At 38.7% G+C, this 18,835-nt stretch overlaps 1 pseudogene; it reads right to left on the bottom strand.

The window, feature by feature from the left end:
- Nucleotides 1–253: 253 nt before the first annotated feature.
- On the bottom strand, nt 254–858 carry LOC140525785 (high mobility group protein B1 pseudogene; annotated as a pseudogene).
- Nucleotides 859–18,835: the final 17,977 nt, after the last annotated feature.

Below are 18,835 nucleotides of genomic sequence, written 5' to 3'. Positions count from 1 at the left end.
ATTTCCATGCCAATTTATAACCTGCACATCATACTAGGCAAAGTTAGTGGCTATTGAAAATACCACTAAAGGACAGAGCTATCTAAAGACACATTTGGTAGTGTAACTGGAAAAAAAAACCAGAGAGACTGTTCAGTTTAAAACCAAATCTTACGGTCTTGCATTTCAACTTTTTTTTCTTGAAAAGCAATAAGTACTGTGTACAGGGGGGCTAAATGTTTTATAGATGAGAAAAAACTTCTCTAGAACCAACTTATTCATCATGATCATGATCATCATCCTCATCCACATTTTTTTCATCTTCTTCCTCCTCCTATTTCTTGCCCTTCTCAGTTTTAATGATGCCCTTTTTTTAAAAAACCCACATCAGGTTTTCCTTTAGCCCATTATGCAGCAACATCCTTATCCCATTTTTTCCTTCAGTTTAGCTGCTTTGTTTTCATAAGATTGCTTGTCATCTGCAGCAGTATTAGGCCACATTTCTCCCAATTTTTTTTTTTTTTGGTCACATCTCCAATAGAAAGACTAGAGTTCTTTCCTTTAATTTTTGGATGATATTCAGAATAGAGTAAGAAAAATACTGAAGGAGGCTTCTTTGGTGCCTTCTTTTTTGTTTCTCCTTTAGGTGGTATTTGGGTTTTCATTTCTCTTTCATAATGAACCTTATCAGCTTTTTCCATGTCTTCAATTTTTCCTCTCTTTAGCAGATATCTTTCATCTTTCTGAGCATTTTTTAGAAATTTCTGAGTTCCCAGAAGCATCTGGGTGCTTCTTCTTGCATTCCTCTCAGTAGATTAGCACAAAGATGGCATATGAAGACTTTTTCCCTCTTGACTTCTTAGGGTTACCTTTGCCCATTTTTGAATACTTTCCCTCAGCTTTGCACAGAGTAGCCCAATGCTCATCTGGTTCTTATTTTCCCAGTACTGTTTCTATCTTTCACTTTATTTTTGCTGTGAAAACAAAACCTTTCTGATTTTATTAGCCTGAGAGCTTGCAGGGAAGCCAAGGATCCTTTTTTGGGAGAACAAAATGAGCCCAGCACTTAAATTACTAGGTTTTCACTAGATGGGAGTGTGAGTTAACCGATTTTTATAGGAGTGTTTCCCAGGGTGAAAGAGAGGCATGAGCCAGAGAGATTTTATGATAGACCTCCTAAAATTGTACACAGATCCATTGTATTACATAGCTCATGGTCCAATGTAAACATAAGTTACAGATGGAAAGGATATTTTTGGACTTTCTCTCACTCTAAGTTCTGTCTCAAGCCAGTTAATGGGTGTCCCAATGTGCCAAAAAGAAAAATCAAAACTTTGTCATAGCACAGAGCCAGTCCAAAGTATTCTGTACACGAAGGTATTTCTGAACTGCTGCGTTGTACCATCCTGCTCTGCTCTACAACTCCCTCAATCCCTCATTCACGTTTTTTTTCCAGCTCAGCTACCCACTTCCACTGAAGTCCTTTCTAGTTCCGTTACTCTCTGATCTATAAATGGACTCAATTTTTTTTTTTTTGAGAATTGTGTAAGTAGAACTACATTGAGTCCTATGGGGTTGTATGCTATATAGTAGAAGATCACTGAAACTGGAATCAGAGGAAACATGGTCAAAACCCCAAGTCTCCAATTTACTGTGTATGCAATCCCTGTGTGATCTTGAGTAAGTCCTTTCAGCTTACCTGTAAGATGAAGGCATTATAATGCACTTAATGGGCCCTTCCAATTCTCTAACTATGTTGTCGTCCTATTCCAGTCACAGAAGCCATACTATTCATTTTATATTGCTGTTCCATAATCCCCAGAGATGCTGAGGGGTGATTGGAATTTAAAGCCCTTTATAATCTGGCTTCTACTTAGCTTTATAGACTGATTTTTATATATTTTTATTTTTCAAAATAAAAATATATTTCATATTGCTCCTCCCTCCCCACTTCCCATATGAAGAAGTCCCTAGTTAGTGCCTTTCTATCCTCTTTCCTTTTTGGAATTAATTTATAATTGCTTTGTATATGTGGTGCCTGAGGGAACCCTCACTTTCAGAGCAGGTCCCCCAGAAATGGCCGTTCTAGGTTTAAGGTTCTCTGTGTGTCTGCATCCTCTAAAACCTTAAATCATAACCCCACTGATGTGCTCGCCTTTAATAGCCAGAAGACAATCAATTCAAAGCAAAAGCATCTAACAAGTGCCATAGTGAGAAAGTTAGCAAGTAAACCTGGATATATACTCTTCCCCCAATATACACACTATCAGTAGGAAGAATGAACATATGGGAACATGCAAAGAAAGACACACATATAGAAAATGGATATGGTCAGGGCACATACATGGAGAAGTGACTCATGCTGTCATCCACTAATGTCTTCTGGTAATGACATTATGCTACTTTCACTGGTCTCCCCTGGGCAATTGTCAAAGTTGCCTAATCTAAAAGCTCGTTTTATAAATGAGGAAGTTGAGGCCCAGAGAGTTAAACAACTTGTCCAAAGTCCTACAGGTAGCAAGCAACAAACACAGGTTCTGATCTCAAAGTCTGGATTCTTTCCAGTGTACTATATTGCCATTGTACACTCTCCTGGATGTTGGAGATGGTGTGTGTGTGTGTGTGTGTGTGTGTGTGTGTGTGTGTGTGTGTGTGTGTATGTGAACAAAGGAGAATATGCATTTATATAGTGCCTACTACTGCTATGCAATGTGCTAAATCCTTTACAAATATATCCTTTGATTCTCACAATAGCCCTGTGAGATAGGTGCTATTGTCCCATTTTACAGATGAGAAAACTGAGGCAAACAGAGACTAAGAGACTTGCCCAGGGTCACAATCCAGTAAGAATAATAATAATAATAACATCACATTTGATCTTCACAACAAACCTGTGGCATAGGTGCTATTGTTATCCCTATTTTATAATTGAGAAGACTGAGGCAAACAGAAGTTAAATGACTTGCCCAGGACCACATTACTAGCAATAATAATAATAATATATTATAAGAATAACTACCTCATTTGATTCTAACAACAACTCTGTGAGGTAGGTGCTGTTATTAAGATGAGAAAATGGAGGGTAAGTGACTTGCTCAAGGTCACACAGCTAGTAAATATCTGAGGTCACATTCGAACTTGGATTTCCTTACTCCACTATCCACTTTTTAAATGCATAAAAGAAAATTCATAGGATTACAAAGGAAACCAATTAGTCTGAAATACAATTCTGAAAATGTTTTCTTTTTAAAAAAAACCATTAACGTATTCACAGTAGATTAAGAGTCCCTGCCAAAGATGGTGATTCTTCTCCATGCCTCGTGACTTTAAGCTCTGACGTCGTTATTAACACCATTTTTACCAATATATTATGCTCCCACTAACTACCTAACAGTTCTGGGGTTCAGCTTCATTTCTCAACTCTAGGCTTCTTCAGTTATAAGTGGAGGAAAGGTAAAAGCTAAGGTCAGAGATCAGTCATCTTCCCACAGTATGCAAGGACTGATTTTGATAGACTTAGCCCTTCTGAGCAATGCAAGGACCTAAAACAATTCCAAAGGACTCATGATGCAAAATGACATCCATATCCAGAGAAAGAACTATGGAGTTGGAACTCAGAATGAAGCAGATTATTTTCTTTTTTATTTTGTTTTTCTCTCATGGTCTCTCCCTTCATTATAATTCTTCTATGCAACATAACTAATGCGAAAGTGTGTTTAATAGGAATGTATGTGTAGAGGCATAAGAGATTGTATGCTGTCTTGGGGAGGGAGCAGTGAGGGAGGCATAGAAAATTTAAAACTTATGGAAGTGGATACTGAAAACTAAAAATAAATAAATTAATAAATAAAAAAAGGAAATCTCCCCTCATTCTTCACATCAGGGACAGAAGTGAAAGGCAACCTCAACGAAATCGCCTTTTACTCTTCTCCCATGGGAAGTTCCTCACTGGGCACATCCTAACCTAGACTCTGCTAGCTCTTTGAAGATACCAAGCAAAATGGGAAAATGCCACAAGAGAATTGGAAAGATTGCATTTTTGGTTACCTTTATTCAGGGAACGGCTTATGGAACAGGAGAGCTTTAAAGAAAATAAGTAAACCCTCTGCTACACATAGGGTGACTGTGGGCAAGTCACAGGACTTGCCACCAAGGCTGTAAGTTCTGGAACAGCAGCAAAGCTGCATTGGTGAAGGGGGTTTCCTCTCAGGGAGCTCCTTACAGTGGTCAGACCATAGTTTTGGGCAAAAAAAAAAATTACTGCCTCACCAATTTTTGCCGTCTATAAATAAATAAACCCAATAAATACCCATCATGAGCTGGGCAGAGACATGAAACCCCTGCTGCTACCTCGGTGCCCAGTATTCCTTAACAACCTAAGGAGGGATGCCAAGAATGGCCATTTGGATTTTGTAACATGCTCAAAAATAACAAAAAACAAAATCATGCCTTTTTCCTTTATATTACGTTATATGTAATAGAAAAATTTAGGGAAGTGTTGGGGGACATTTGGACGGAAGGTAAACTGCCTAAACTCACTGTGTAATACTTTACTATATCCATTTCTATAACTCCCCATAAGGTTTTACAAAACCACTCTCCTCACGATAAATGTGGGAGGTAGGTAGTGCAAGGATTATTATGGTACAGGTCAGTAAATCAGTCTCAGAGCAAGGTGGCTTCTAGCTTTTACATTTCCTCAGGGCTCTGGGACTAGCCCTGAGAGGTGGAGAGTCAGGAGAGTGGTCTAACTCAGTTTACTTTGTCCCCAAGGTCATCAGTTAACAATGAGTGTAGTCAGTCAATCTTAAGTAGCTTTTGCAAAGAGATATATACAACTAGGTCCATTTAATGCCAATAGTGAATCCAATGGAACATGCACTTGAATTCTCACTATTTGAAATTATAGTTCTGTAAAACATGGTAATTAGTTCTAGTAAGAATACAAGGCATCCCCTCACCAAAGTCTGTGACATAATCTCCCACCCCTGCATATGGTATCCAGGAGAAAGTGGGCTCAAGCTTAGAGAGCCCATGTGGCAAAAGGTAACTTACAGTTTCTGGTTCTTAGAAGTCCTTTTCTCCCTTTCATGAGTGTGCTCCCGAATTTATCTCTAGGCACAGTGACACTTCTTTGCTGGGCTTTTTGTAGAACTGTGAATCTTTGTATCTTGTGGTATCCTGACGTAGACCTTGCCTCCAGGTGCTACTGTCCCAGGGGATAATTTGAAGATAGGATACAGATAGAAATTTTTTAAAAACCCTCCAAATTCTTTGAGACACAAAAGGTCTTCCAACCAAAGATGAGTGGGAAATAGAGCACAGCTCTGAAATGTTCTCCTCTCACTCTGCCTCCTCTCCTAAGACACTTCTCAGAGGGTTCAGTTGGATGAATCTCTCCTAGTTTGCTGCTTGCTGGAATCCAAATCTCTGTCTCTCAGTTTTTAAGTGCTTTGCTATTTTATAAAGATCCCCTGATCAACTATCTTCAACTAATCTGTTCTGTGCAACATCACTCCACAAAGGCTCATAGGAAATATCTGAATTGATCAAACCTTTCCCCACTTCATTGGCAAGCCCAAGATGGATTTGATTCAATTGAGAAACGTTCCCATCTAGTGCAAGCAGAAGAGTGTGGCCTTTTGCCACTTGCTTTTGGTGAAGTGGGTGCAATTTGGTTGATTTATCCCTCCCTTACATGTACCATTTTGTAAGAAACTGTGGGTCAGGGAGGTTAGTGACTTTGTCCAAGTTCAGATGGGTTTTTGGTATTACAGAGTCAAGATTCTGCCCCAAGTCTCCTGCCTCTACATCCAGGGTTATCTCTACTTTGTTCCATGCTATTCCTTATACAAAAGATGCTTTTGACTAATTTCTAAGGGGGGGGTACTTAGGAAGGGGAATAAATATGCTCTAATTTAGGGAAAACTAATCCATTTTTTGCTACATGCTTTGTCAATTTCCTCCAGTTTTTTACAGTGTAATGTACCGATTCTTAAAAGTCAGGAAGATCTGGGTTCACATCTGGCCTCAGACACTTACTAACTGTGTGACCCTGGGCAAGTCACTTAACCCTGTTTGACTCAGTTTCTTCATCTGTAAAATGTGCTGGAGAAGGAAATGGCAAACCACTGCAGTATTTTTGGCAAGAAAACTGCAAATATGGTCATGAATAGTTGAACATGACTGAAACGACTGAACAATGACAAACATACAAGGGTACTGTAACCTTTACTCTTAGTAGATGCTGCCGTACCATTTCTCTCTGGAAATGTATCTAGTCAATAGGACAGTTTGTAGTACATAGAGTGGTCTCAGGACATCCACCAAGTCTGAAAGGTACTCATGTAGATGGGTCTTTTTATATCATCTGGTGATTAGGAAAAGAAGGGAATAAATATTTCTGTATAGCATCTACTATTTCTACTTTTCACAAATGTTGTCTCGTGATTTTCATAACAGTCTACTAGGTAGGTTATCCCCATTTTATAGTTGAGGAAACTGAGGCAAGCAGAGGTTAAATGACTTGCACAAGGTCAAAAACCTACTATGTCTGAGGCCACATTTGAACTTAGATCTTCCTGTCTCCAGGACCATTGGTCTGGGCACTATGCCACCAGCTGCCTCTCCCTACTTTATACCAGGAGGCTGCATCAATGAAGGTACAGCTTGAGCCTTACGCCTCTCCCCAATCAAATCCTGCCTTTATCACCTTTTAGAAAAAAAAATTCATGTTGAGAAAGGTGTGTGTGGGGACTCTGGTATATATCTGTCTTCTTGCATGTTCATATTTCACAAGGTTGTTGAGCAAATCAGGTTAGTTTATAGATGTGGAAACACTAAATGCTGTGTAAGTCAACAGTATCATCAGTACTGTGCTTTCAAGAAATCTTGGGCCGATGAAGCAAAATGTGGAAAAAAAAAGAGAGACTCTGGTGTCTTTACAAGACAGTTCTACGATCATCTGAAGAAGAAAAGTGTGTTGGAATATGCTTTTTGGTGGTACAAGGAAGGCAGTAATACTAAAGAGATTCTTGACCTGGCAAAGCTAGATAGGGCCACCCACTCTAACCCTGTTTCAAGATTTATTTCTTACTCTTGCTACATGCCACTCCTCTTCTGATCACACTGTAACTTTCATATCAGAAACTCCTCACTCTCCACCCCAACACAAAGACTGGAGTAAACTTTATGGTACCCTCATTTCTCTGACTTCTTTCCCCCAACACATTCTTAGCATCTGCCAAGAATAGCCACCAGCTCCTCTTATAAATATTCAGGATTTACTTACACAGTAGTCGATATGGGAAATATTCATATCTAAGCCCAAGGAGAGTGAAGGGGTCTTCCTTTCTGGGTTATTTCTATGTCCAAGGACCTATATAATCTTCATGACTAACAGTTTTGTGCTATCTGGGGCCCCAGGAAGAAGGGGAAGTCAAGATCAACTCCTTGAGGTCAACAATCTTTGCTGTATTGTTCTTTTGCTGATAGCTCTCCTTAGATTCTTTATACATTACTGCAGTTTTTATTTTCTACTCTTAGCATGTGATGAATGTCTATTATATTCTAATAGAATGAAAGATTCTTGAAGGTAGGACTTGGCCATTGTCCCCAGATGTACTTTGCTGATCACTTTTATTCATTTCTCCACCAGTGGACAATGCCAGTTACTGCCTCTCCAAGGATCACCTCTAGAATAGCTTGCTTGCCGAGTGATAACAATGGAGTCTTTGTGGACACCTTTTTAGAACTTCGATAATTAGCAGGAATATGGGTCTAGCTGTGGCCTGATTGAGGTCAAAGTGCCTCCCATTTTTTTAAACTCTCCATCATTTTTTGACTCAAGTGTCACAGTCTTCCCTGCCATACAAAGGGTCTTTTTAGGTAATGGTTCTTTCTTGGGACTGCTCAAATGAGTCTCTGTTTTCCATTCTAGGTCAGTTCATGGTGAGCCAGCAGTAATTTATCTCATCTCTCCCTAAAGCTTTCCAGTCCCCCTAAACATTTTCTATTGAAAATTTCCATTGAAAAAACCAATTTCCATTGGGTTTCAGAGAGGTGTTCCCAGTCTCTTTCCATTTGTCTTCTTGGTTTATGCTTTCATCCTAGGCTAGATTATTGCAAAGTACCATGTAGATCTCATAAAGGCAAAGGGGAAGCATGGAGAGGGTGGGCTGCAGTAGTTTCTTCCAGAACAGGTGCTAGTGACTCACAGGGAGTGAGCTAACCCCTCTATACAAGACATTTCTGGAATAATTTCCCTCCTCCACCTCCAACCTATGTTCCAGTCATTGGTAATCCATTGCCTTCTGGGTCACCCACAAATTTAAAGCTTTAAAAGCTGAGGTGTTTCATAATTTACAGTCACATAGAATTACTGAAAGAATATTGGTATTAGAAAGATGAATTTTCTTGTATTGGGCAACTTAGATTCATTAAAAGTGCTTCTCAATATCCCAAATGTTGTACAGTCTGTTCTCTTCCTCTTAACAAGAAAGCTGTTCTTGGTGTTTCATTTTGAAGACAGAATATTAAAGTTATGGAGAGACATCATTTTTAGACATTATTAACATATATTAACATTTATCATCATATCTTTGTTAATCTGAACATCTATATTAGAAAAACAAAGTAAATGAATATACGTATTGCCCAGATTACAACATGTAGATAGATAGCTACCTGAATTCATATCAACATTTATTTATTTTATTCTACATATATGTATATACATATAGAATAAAATATGTATAGAATAGATATGAACATAAAATATGTAGAATATACGTATATTCCTATATTAGAATGAAATGTATATATGTAGGTATATATCTATTCATATACATATATGTACACATACATGTATGAATATTCATATATATACTAAGACACAGATACTCAATTTGGGCTGCCTGTGTGGCCACATGCTCTAAGCAATATGCATTTTTCATATACTTTGTTTTTCTAATATAGATGTTCAGCAAAGAAATGATAATGATGATGTATATATATGTATGTGTATGTATGTTTTAGACAGATAATACAAATGGATCATGAACTTAGTCTAGAGGTGAACAGAAAGAAATCAGGCTGGAATATTGTTATTCAGTTGTGTCTGAACATTTGGGGTTTTGTTGGCAAAGATGCTGGAATGGTTTGCTGTTTCCTTCTCAGTTCACTTTACACATGAGGAACTAAGGCAAACAAGGTAAAGTGACTTGCCTGGGGTCACATGGCTAGTAAACATGTGCAGCCTGGATTTGAATTCATGAAGATGAGTCTTCCCAACTTCAGACTCCTGATACTTTATCCGTTGTGCCATCTAGCTGCCATTCAGGCTGGAATACATTTGAGAGATTGTGCTATGCTTTCAATGATTCACTTACCTTAGAAGTCCATCACCACCATTCTCTCTGTGATGCCATGTGGCTTCAAATCATGAGGTATCACAATCAGAAGAATAAAAATAATAAGAAGTCAAAAGACAGTGGAATGGAGAAAGTAAGTAGACTGTAGCCTATTACCAGTGATGATTTGTGTGGTAAAGAACCAGAAGAGAAGTCATTGAGACCCTATGTAGTCATGTCTTAGAAATAAGTCACCACTGAACTGCCATATTGTTACATCCTGGATGTTCAAAAAATGAAAAGAAGGCCCCCAGTATGTTGCATGAACCCTGCATGGGCCACTGTAGGAAAGATAAAGCTAAGAATTATAAAGGATGAGAAAGTATAGGTAGACTGTGGCCTTTGTGAGTATAGTATCTATCCATAGGTCTATGGAAGTATTAACAGTCTTAGAATATATTCCTAATCCTTCTGTATAGGATCTGTCATTATATATAGGACCCATAGAATATACTGCTGTATAGACCCTGTGATTATCACAGATAATTACTTTAACCTGATGGAAAAGTTTCTGGAATGATAACACGTGATTACTTGTTTATCTTGACTGAGAAGTGTAGACTTTGTTCTGTTGCTTATGATTAGAGGATACAAAGGTCTCATTGATCTAGGGTTTAAAAGGCTTTCATTTTTCAGTTTAAACTCTAATCACTGCATTGAGATTCTTGTGATTAGGAAAAAAAAATTTCTGTTACAGAGAAGGAGGGAATAAAAAGGGCACAGTGACCTGGGTTTAAATCCTGGATGTGTCATTTGCTATCTTTGTAACTTCTCTGGAACTCAGTTTTTCATCTGTAAAATAAGAAGATTGGAATGGGTCAGAGGTTCCCATTTATTGGTTAGTGAGAACGCCCAGTGGTTCTCACTACAAAATTTTAATGTTATCTTAAGCAGTAAGTAGTTGCAAAGGATATCATATTAATATTACACTATTAAATATTAGTATATTAAATTACCTTGAGTGTTCATAACCTATCTTTTTTGTGGAAAGCAGTTCGAGGAACAAAATACATTGGGAACTCCCAAACCAGGTGATCTCTAATGTCCCTTTCAACTTGCAATCTATCATCCTAGGGTTACTTTTTACCTGTAATGTGTACATTTTTAATAATTCAGCCAATATTTATTATGGACTAACAAAGAAGCCTTGTACTGCATTTTATTTCAAGGATGAAATAAGATACAGTCCCTGCCCTCAGAAATCTTACAACCTAGTAGGGAAATAAGGAAAGTATGCAAATAATTACAATAGGCCCCGGGTCATCTCCAGTCATCCTGATGAATATCAGGTCACTGGGTGCAGATGGCTCTGGAGGAAAAGTGAGGCTGGTGACCTGCACAGCCCTCCCTCACTCAAAACAAAGTCAAGAGCAAGTCATGTCATTATTTCTCTGATGGCATGGTCTTCTTCAGCAACAAAGGATGAACACAACAAGGACAGTATGCAAATAATTACAATAGACCCTAGAGAAAGGTAAGCATATCCAATAGGCCCAAATAGACATGTGGGTAAATAATTGTATAACTTCAGCTCCAAAATGTACCACATCAGCCAATGGATGGTAATGAAACACAGACATCATTCATATACTTTGGTTGGAACGTGGAGTGATCTCCTTCACACACTTGGCCAGCCAGTCAAACTACCTTGAGGCCAAGTATATACAAAGAACTGGCAATTAGCTAGAGGACAGTAGCTAAGAGTAGTATTTATATTGGCCTTTAAGATTTGTAAATCATTTTACATATAAAATAACCCTTTGAGGTAGAGGCTATTATTATCCTCATTTTGCAGATGAGGAAACAGAGGTTGAGAGGTTAAATAGGTCATATAGCTATTAAGTATTTGAAGCAAGATTTAACCTTGGTATTCTTGACTCCAGAGAGAGACAGACAGACAGACAGACAGATAAACAGACAGAGAGAGACACACACGCACAGAGAAAGAGAGAGAGAGAGAGACAGACACATACACACACACACACACACGCACACACAGAACAGAAAGAGAGAGAGAGAGAGAGAGAGAGAGAGAGAGAGGGTTCTGCCCCCTTTCTACTTTGTAAGATCATGGGCAAGTAATTTAACCTCTCTAGATCTGTTTCATATGTAGCATGAGGGGCTTGGGCTAGATGACCTCTAAGAAACCTACCAGCTCAAAATCTATGATCTAAGAAATCTTCTCTTGATGTTTTAAGTATTAACCTTTTGTGTAGTGAAGTATGCTTATATGTGTTTAACATTTCTTCTGTGTGGAGGAAATAAATAGTTGTCCCATACTTGATTCATAATTGAGTACTTTTCTATTCCATTCTCCTTTTGGCAGAAAACTCCACATATGTATAAGCCACAACTCAAGTTTTTAGTAATTTTTTCCCCTGGGGGTCTGTGATGAGGACATAAAGAGCCAAAAGTGTGAGGGAGAAAGGCTAACCCTTCTCACTAGAGGCCAAGATTCCCTAGGACTGAACTTTGTCCTCACCTACTGGGGGTTCAAAGCAGAGAGGTCCTTTAGTGGGGAGGAGGGTACAGCACATAAAAGTGTCTATTTATTATTATATACAATCAACCTAAAAAAGTCCGATAAAGATTAGTTTATCAGAATCTGATATCTACACAATAGCAAGTTTGTCAGATAATTTCCATATTTTCATTCAAACTTTGTGATTTGTATTTGCTCAGTTAGGATGATGTAATGGAAACCAAAATGTAGGTTTGATCTGCTGTGGGGATCACTAGGAATTGCTGCCCAGATGCTCAACCTGAGAGCCTGCTCAACTCTACTGACAGTCCTCTGATGTATTTGGTGAAAAGTCAATGAAGACGTCACTGTTGGCCTTCAAACATGCTGCACTCAGTCATCACAGTTCTCTGGAGGGCTGGGGCACTGCCCAATTGGTTCTTCCTCTGTTCTATGGCTTACAAATTACCATAGCCTTTCATCTAATCCCTGTGACTCAGAGTCACTATCTGCTGAGGCAAAATACCTTTTCTCCTATTAGTCTTCATGTATTCTCATCCCTATCCAGCAGCCCTACCCCTTCTGAAATCCCCATGCATCTCTGCCTACCCTTTATGCTATGTTCTTCAAATCCCCTACTCATTCAAAAATAACTTTTTTTTAAAGCTTTATCTGTTTTTTTGTTTTTTATATCTTTCCTAGTATACTCCCTTGCCCCATGAAATCCTCCCTTGTAACAAAGAAAAACAGCTAAACAAAGCCAACTGCCCAAATGAACATTTTTGATAGTATATGCAACATTTCACTCCCAATAATCCTTCACCTGTCTAACTAGAGGGAGGAAATGTGTTCCCTGTTCTCTGGAACTGGGATGATTCATTGCACCTAATTTGAGTTTGGCTCTCTTTTAGGTTTTTTTGTTATATTCTCCATTTCAATTTTATTAATCTCTCCTTTGGTTTTCAGTATTTCTAATTTGGTATTTACTTGGGTATTTTCAATTTGTTCTTTTTCTAGCTTTTTCAGCTGCATGCCCAATTCTATTTTATTCATGTAGGCATTCAAAGATATAAAGCTTCCCCTAAGAACTGTCTTTGCAGTATCCCATAAGATTTGGTAGGTTGTCTCATTATTGTTATTCCCTTGAATGAAATTTTTGATTGTTTCTATGATTTGTTGTTTAACCCACTCCTTCTTTAGGATTAGATTATTTAGTTTCCAATTAATTTTTGGTCTATCTTTCCATGACCTTTTATTACATATAATTTTTATTGCATTATGATCTGAGAAGGATGCATTGGCTATCTTTGCCTTCCTGCACTGAATTCTGAGGTTTTTATGCCCTAGCACATGGTAAATTCTTGTATATGTATCATGTACCACTGAGAAAAAGGTATATTCCTTTCTATCCCCATTCAGTTTTCTCCAGAGATCCATCATATCTACCTTATCCAGAGATTTATTCACCTTCTTAACTTCTTTCTTGTTTATTTCAAGGTTAGATTTATCAAGTTCAGAGAGGGGCAAGCTGAGGTCCCCCACTAGTATAGTTTTGTTGTCTATTTCTTCCTGTAACTCCCTTAACTTCTCCTCTAAGAATCTGGATGTTATACACTTGGAGCATATATGTTTAGCAATGATATTGCTTCATTTTCTATGGTGCCTTTTAGCAGGAAATAGTTTACTCCCTTATCTCTCTCTCTTTTTTAATTGTATTTATTTATTTATTTATTTTTAGATTTTGACATTCATTTCCACAAAATTTTGAGTTCCAATTTTTCTCCCCATCTCTCCCCTCCCTCCACCCCATAATACCTTGCATTCTAATTACTCCTTCCCTCAATGTACCCTCCCTTCTATCACACGCCACTCTTCCCTTATCTCCATCTTCTCTTTTTTCTTGTAGGGCAAGGTAAATTTCTATACCTATATTCTATACCTGTATTCATTACCTGTATTTCTTATTTCTCAGTTATATGCAATAATAATTCTCAACATTCTTTTCTAATACTTTGAATTCCAACTTCTCTCCCTCCCTCCCTCTCTTCCTAGCCATCCCCACTGAGAAGGCAGACAGTTCCATACAGGCTATATATGTGTTGTTTTGCAAAAGACTTCCATAATAATTATGTTGTGTAATACTAACTATGTTGTCCTCTCTCCTACCCTGTCTCCCCCTTTTTTTATTCTCTCATTTGACTTTGTCCCTTCCCAAAAGTATTTGCTTCTAGTTACTCCCTTTTCTCATTTGGCCTCCCTTCTATCATCCCTCTCACCCCACTTGTCACCTCCTCCCCTAATTTCCTGTAGTGTAAGATAGATTTTCATACCAGATTTAGTGAGCATATTATTCCCTTCTTAAACCATATGTGAAGAGGGTAAGCTTTACCTTCCCTCTCTCACCTTCTCCCTTTTCTCCTCCATTGAACAAGATTTTTCTTATCTCTTTTATGAATTATAGCCTGCCCCATTCCATTTCTCCCTTTCTCCTCTCAGTATTTTCCTCCCTCACCTCTTAATATGTATCTTATTTTTTTATGGATATCATCTCTTCTGATTCAATTCAACCTGTACTCTCTGTCTATATGTGTGTGTGTGTGTGTGTGTGTGTGTGTGTGTGTGTACAATCCCCCCACCTACCCAAATACTGAGAAAAGTCTCAAGAATTATAAATATTATCTTTCCATGTAGGAATGTAAACAGTTCAGCTTTAGAAAATCTTTTATGATTTCTCTTTCCTGTTTATCTTTTCGTGCTTGTCTTGATTCTTGTGTTTGAAAGTCAAATTTTCTATTCAGTTCTGGTCTTTTCATCATGTATGCTTGAAAGTCCTCTATATTATTGAATGACCATTTATTCCCTTGAAGTATTATACTCAGTTTTGCTGGGCAGGTGATTCTTTGTTTTAATCCCAGTTCCTTTTTCTTCTGGAATATCATATTCCAAGCCCTTTGATCCCTTAATGTAGAAGCTGCCAGATCCTGTGTTATCCTGATTGTATTTCCAGAATACTCAAATTGTTTATTTCTAGCTGCTTGCAATATTTTCTCCTTGACCTGAAATTTGTCCACAATATTCCTAGGAGTTTCTCTTTTGGGGTCTCTTTCAGGAAGTAATCAGGGGGTTCTTTCAATATTTATTTTGCCCTCTAGTGCTAGAATATCAGGGCAGTTTTCCTTGATAATTTCATGAAAGATGATGTGTAGGCTCTTTTTTTGATCATGGCTTTCAGGTAGTCCCATAATTTTTAAACTGTCTCTCCTGGATCTATTTTCCAGGTTAGTTGTTTTTCCAATAAGATGTTTCGCATTATCTTCTATTTTTTCAAACTTTTGGTTTTGTTTTCTAACTTCTTGGTTTATCTCATAGTCATTGGCTTTCCTGAACTCGATTATCTCTTTTAAAGAACTATTTTGTTCAGTGAGCTTTTGAACCTTCTTTTCCATTTGACTAATTCTGTTTTTTAAAGCCTCCTTCTCTTCATTTACTTTTTGGGCCTCTTTTTCCAATTGAGTTAGCCTCTTTTTAAAGGTGTTATTTTCCTCAGCATTTTTTTTGGTTCTCCTTTAGCAGGCTGCTGACACACTTTTCAAGCTCTTCTATGGCCTGAGCCCATTTTGTATTCATTTTGGAGGTACTGGAGGCAGAGGCCTTGACTTCCTCTGACAGTATGGCTTGTTCTTCCTCATCCAAAAGGATGGAAGGGGATACCTGTTCATCAAGCAAATAATCTTCTATGGTCTTATTTTTTTCTCCCCTTTTTGGGCATTTTCCCAGCCAGTTACTTGACTTTTGAATCCTTTGTCAAGAAGAGGGTCCTAGAGCTCTTCCTCTCTCCAGTATCATACTCAAGGCTGAGATTCAGATCAGCTGCTCAACTCCCTCAGGGGCTTTGAGCTGAGTTGCCTGGACAATGGACCCACGCTGCTTCTGCATAGGCACCTACTGCCCGCTACTGCTGCTGTCTCAGGCCAGTGCTGGGGGAACCCTCTTCCTCTCTCTTCCAGCTGGGAAAGCCCTCCCACACTGACCTTTGGCGCTTTCTTTGTTGCTTGTGGGTTGAAGGATCTGGGACCCTCCCTGCTAGGAATTCTGCCCCAGAAGTCTGTTTAGGTCCTGTTCCTCCTAGTGCCATGCAGCCAGGGCTGGACTCCTCTCTACTCAGCATCCCATGAAATAGACCTTTCCAGTAGGCATTCCAGGTTACATTTGGCTGGAAACCTCTTTCACTCTGTTGTTCTGTGGCTTCTGTTGCTCTAGAATTTGTTGAGAGACATTTTTTACAGGTATTTTGTGGACTGTGGGGGAAGCACTAGAGTATATGCATCTTTCTACTCCAGCATCTTGGCTCCACACCCCGCCCCCCCCCCCCCCCCCATCTCTTTTGATTAGATCTGTCTCTGCTTTTGCTTTGTCTGAGATCAGGATTGCTACCCCTGCTTTTCTTACATCAGCTAGAGCACAATATATTCTGCTCCAACCTTTTACCTTTACCCTGTGTGTATCTCGCCATTTCAAATGTGTTTCTTGTAAACAACCTATTGTTGGGTTATGGCTTTTAATCCATTCTGCTATCTGTCTCTGTTTTATGGGAGAGATCATTCCATTCACATTCACAGTTATGATTACTATCTGTGTCTTTCCCTCCATCCTCTTTCCCACCTTTTGTGGTTTTACTTCTCCCTTCTCCCTTCCCCTCCACAATAGAGTTTTAATTTTTAACCACCAACTCCCACCGTCTTCCCTTCCTTCTTTCAGCCTCCCTCCCTTTTACTGCCCTTTACCCTTGCTACTTCTTCCCCCCTTTTAATCTCCTCTGCCTTTTCTTTCCCCCTTCCCCTCCTACTGCTTATAGAGTTAGTTAGACTTACATACTTTATTAAGTTTGTTGTTCACTCCTTGAACTAAATCAGATGAGAGAAAATATCAAACAATGCCCATCTCCCTCCCCTCTTTCCCTTTACTGTAATATAATTTTGTACTTCTTCCTCTAATGTAATTTGCCATTTTCTGCTTCCTCCTTTTCACATTTCCTGTTACAATCCCTTCTCATGCTTGAATCACATTTTTATCATCACATAATTTACTTTATATCTGTTCCCTCTATCTAGATATATCCCTTTTATATTTCATAATAGATATACAATTCTCAAGATTAAAAAGTATCATCTTCCCTTATAGGGAGGTAAACAGTTTGCCTAAATTGAGTAACTAGTTTTCTTTTCCCCTGTTTACCTTTTTATGCCTCTCTTGAGATCTGCGTTTGAAGATTGAATTTTCTATTGAGTTCTAGCCTTTTTATCAGAAAGGTCAGGAAATCCTTTATTTCATTGAATGCCTATCTCCTTGCCTGAAATGTCATGCTGAACTTTGCTGGGTAATTCATCCTTGGTTGTAGTCCCAGCTCCTTTGCCTTGTGGAATATCATATTCTAATTCCTTCAGTCTTTTAATGTAGAAGCTGCAAGGTCCTGTGTGATCCTCACTATAGTTCCTCAATATTTGAATGGTTTCTTTCTAGCCTGTAGTATTTTCTCCTTCACTTGATAGTTCTGGAACTTGGCAACAATATTTCTTGGTGTTTTTAGTTTGGGATCCCTTTTGGGAGGTGAACAGTGGATTCTTTCAATGACTATTTTGCCCTCTAGATCTAACACTTCTGGGTAGTTTTCCCTGATGATTTCTTGGAAGATGTTGTCCAGACCCTTTTTTTCACCATGGCTTTCTGGTAGGCCAATAATTCTTAAATTTTCTCTCCTGGATTCCAGGTCAGTTGTTTTTCCAATTAGATGTTTCCCATTTTCTTCTATCTTTTCATTCTTTAGATTTTGTTTGACTGATTCTTGATGTCTCATAGAATCATTAACTTCTACTTATCCAATTCTAATTTTCATCAAATTGTTTTCTTCAGTTAACTTTTGCATCTCCTTTTCCATCTGCCTAATTATTCCTTTTAAGGAATTATTTTCTCCAGTTAGTTTTTGTGCCTATTTTTCCATTTGTCCAATTTTCCCAGTTCAGTTTTGTGTTTCCTTTTCCATTTGCTCAATTTTCCTTTTTAAAGAGCTATTCTCTTCAGTGAATTCTTTTTTCATACTTTTAAAATTATTGGTCATTTTTTCTTCTATTTCCTTCTTCAGCTCTTCCCAGAGTGCTCTTTGAGCTTTCAGATGGGAGTATAGTCTCAATACTGACCTCTTTGGTATTCATGTTTTAGTCCTTGTCCCCACAGAAAGATTCTATGATCTTTTCCTTCCTCCTTTGCTTCTTACTCATGACAGTGAGGTTTTGTGTGTTGTGGCCTCTGGTTCTTTCAGCTGGAAGCTAAAGAATCTGGTGTTGAGCTGGCTGGTGTGAGAAAGCAGAGGCAGGCTGGATTCTTTTTTTTTTCCCCCAGCTTAGCCCTGGACCTAACTTGTTAAGTGTGGGGGAGGGGTGGTCTGGTCATGGGAGATCTCCTCAGCTAGAGCAAAGGCAAGCTCAGAGGTTGGTGATCCTGGCTGCTGTATTGTCTTCCTGTTTCCCCTGAGGCACGCCTGAGGTCCAAGTGTGAGGCTTCACCCCCCTAGGGGTCTGGTCTTCCACCACAGTAAGAGGAATACTCCTTAGTGATTCTCCTAGCCTCAAGGGCTATGAGACTGTTTGTCCCTTCTGCTAATCCCACTGATCCAAGATTTTTCTGGGGAAATATTTTATAGTACTTTCAGGGTCAACAAGGGGAAGGGGAAAGAGAAAGAGCATTTACTGGTCACTCTGCCATTTTGGCTCCTGGAAATTCAAGTAGGTGACTTACTGACCTTTAATTTGTGGACTGGAAGTCTCAGGTGCAGCTGCTGCAGAGACACCTGGGGCTCTGTCCGTGGCTCTCACTTGCTTGGCTTCACTTGACTCTCTCCCTGAGCTGCTCTTTTTATTACATTCTCACAGTGATTGCATATATTATCTACTTGGTTCTTCTTGTCTTCTCATGTTTCCCTGGATTCCTT

This window comes from Notamacropus eugenii, chromosome 1 (assembly GCF_028372415.1).
Source record: "Notamacropus eugenii isolate mMacEug1 chromosome 1, mMacEug1.pri_v2, whole genome shotgun sequence".
Lineage (NCBI taxonomy): Eukaryota > Metazoa > Chordata > Mammalia > Diprotodontia > Macropodidae > Notamacropus > Notamacropus eugenii.
Note: the sequence above shows the minus strand (reverse complement) of the source record. Positions and strands in the feature narration are given on the sequence as shown.